Source organism: Garra rufa, chromosome 9 (assembly GCF_049309525.1).
Source record: "Garra rufa chromosome 9, GarRuf1.0, whole genome shotgun sequence".
Lineage (NCBI taxonomy): Eukaryota > Metazoa > Chordata > Actinopteri > Cypriniformes > Cyprinidae > Garra > Garra rufa.
The window spans coordinates 40,975,830-40,978,646 of NC_133369.1; positions in this window are offsets into that span (position 1 = coordinate 40,975,830).

Genomic DNA, 2,817 nt, shown 5'->3' on the forward strand with positions numbered 1-2,817 from the left:
GTGTTTTGTTCGTGTTGTGCTAAACAGTGACGAATGTAAAAAGTAGGTGGCGTCAGATAAAGAAGCTGTTGTGGAAGATTATGGTGTGGAGGCATTGGGTTTGGCTGACATTTCGTGCAGCACATCAGAATCATCAGCAAGAGCTTAATTCCAGTTATTACACTGTTTCAACTGGTGCATGTTGGGAACAGGATGGACAGAATGTGGCAGGGGGAACACAAACTGCACATTATGCCAGTGCTGAGAGATGTCTCACACCACATAGAGGAAGACATGTTATAGGGCCTCATTCATAAAACTTTATCCATATAGTATACAGACATGTATGATGTTAATTAATTGCTTAATTTAAACACTTGAGTGTTTGGGAATGAAAATCCAGTGGGCTACCAAATGATGATTAAATCATTTGATGAAATTAAATGATTGAGTGATTAAATTGAACCTGTGGCAAGTGATAAGACCTTTTCTTTGTAATGTGTGTCTAATTACAAAATGTTTATGTTGCCATAAAACCCTTTTCCCACAGTGGTGTTTAAAAAAAGGGTTTTGAATGACATCCTCTCTGCTGGATATCAAAACCAACATTGTCAGAGAAAGTTATTACTTCATACATGAGAGTGGCATATTAAGGGATGGCATATACCTTTACTGAATAAAAGTATTTGTTTTTTCTAAACTCACTGGTTAGAGCATTAGGTTTTACAGTGAATATTATTTTGCATCTGTTACAATGCAATAGGCAGTGAATCAGAAAGAAAGGTAATTTCATGGCGCATATTCTAAAGTGTCTTCAGTTTACAGCTTATTTTTCACTGCTTTTGTTTTGTTTACCCTTGTAAATGTGGATATCAAAACCAACACCACCAGAGAAAGTTCTTACTTCATACTTGAGGGTGGCTATTTATTCTAAATGTGATGATCTAAAAGAAATGAGTTTACTTTATTAGTCACTGGAGTCCCCAAATAGTGTCGTTTCTTAGAAAATGCAACACTGCGCATTGTGGTGAAATGGGAACACATCAGTTGTCATGAGGTCTAGAGCCCTGGATTGGGTGATGGTGTTGAGCTGCATCACTGCATCTGTGTTTTGAAGGCATTAGCTCAGATTTTCTTTTCTTTTTTTTTTCAATGCATTGTAGTTCACTGTGTTTGGATCGCAACTCTTCTGAAGTGCTTTCCTCCCCTTTCAAGTGGTAAATGATGTTTAGGAAACATCTTTGTACACAGTGGAAAGAATTCACCTCTGAGGACCATCCTGGATGTCAATGTCTTGCCAAGTGACCATACCTTGCAGGCCAGGTCTGTATTTGGATACGATTTTCAGTCACACAGTGTCAACCCTGCACACACCAAGCACACATTATTAGAGACTTAGATGTTGCTGCTGTATTGGATGCAGAGGCCTTATGTGCTCAAGTGCACGAGACTTGGTGCTCAAGGCTACTAAGCACATTGGACCCAGAGGGATGCAAAATGGTGGGGACGGTCACTGTGGAATGTAATTTGTGACTCACATTGGTCAAGATTAAAGCCTTTATCTTGAACGCGCCTGTCAGGACTCCTGTGTTCTTGGTTATGTTCTGTTTTTTCTCTGGTGTCCCACCAGAGATGATTATAAGGAACTGGGTTTTGAGATTGCCCGCTGAAGAGACTAGAAGCCTTGTCCACGGCCAGCAAAAATTCTGAGTTATCTGTTTCTGCCAAGTGGTCACCTGGGCGGCAACAGTGAGCCTGATATGCCAGTTTGGAAGTGAACTGCGAGCTCCTATTCAATGGAAACTTGAAACATTTCCTTGCTTACGATCACAGGGAAAGTTATGCACTTACTATGCTTTAAACCCCCATTGTTAAGACTTTGGTTCAGCCATCCCTCACTATGAGTGTCACAAGCACTTTGCATCATTGCCCAATTGTTAATGCAAGGGGTGTGTTGGAAAAAGTGTTTCTCTCCTTTACATTTTTACTCCTCTTCTTGTGCAAAAAAAAGGATTTGTTAGATTTTTCCCTGCTGCTCAAACTCTATATCCAGTAGCAGTTAGAGAACCAATATAGGCCTTTTGTTTCAGTGCCGTTGTATGAGGTGAATGGATCAAATCTAAACTAGGGGCACCATCTAGCTGCCATACCAAGGAGTGCCTTGAATGTTTAAGCATTCATTTCTTTACATCTTTTTATGCTTTTTTAGATTTTAGATTGGCAGCATCTAGAGTAAGAATCATCAAATCTGGCCTACGAGATCCACTTTCTTACATCTCTAAAGAATGACAGTTGACAGATGAACAGATCATGAGCACAAATAGATATGTTTTTATTAGGGTTGGAGCTGAACTTTGCGGGGCTGTGGCACTCCAGGACCGGAGTTCACCACATCTGTAATAGGGTCTCATGACCCCTCTCTGGATGAAATCCTAGTCAGGTTTATTGTGCCCTCAATGGCCAAACATGGTGACACTAGCATTAACCAGGCCCAGTTCTATGGGGGTGCGAGAAAATGCTAAGCATCTTCAAACGAAAGCAAGAGCACCCTCAGTTAAGGCTGTAAACATAGGATATTGGCAAAATAACAAATACATAACAAATGCTCCAGTGTGCATTCGTGCTTGCGCTGAGGAGTGCTTCAAAAGTTCTATTAACATGTTTTTGCAACGCTGAGCAATGTAGACAATCACAGACATCTCTGTTGATTTCTTGAACACAACGGCTAATCAGAGGTGTTCAAGTACAAGCATTCCCTTACTGCTCAAAACACCTGAGTATTGTTCAGTGGTGAGTTCAGACACAAGCTAGCGAAACCTCTCATTATAACAAAGTGTA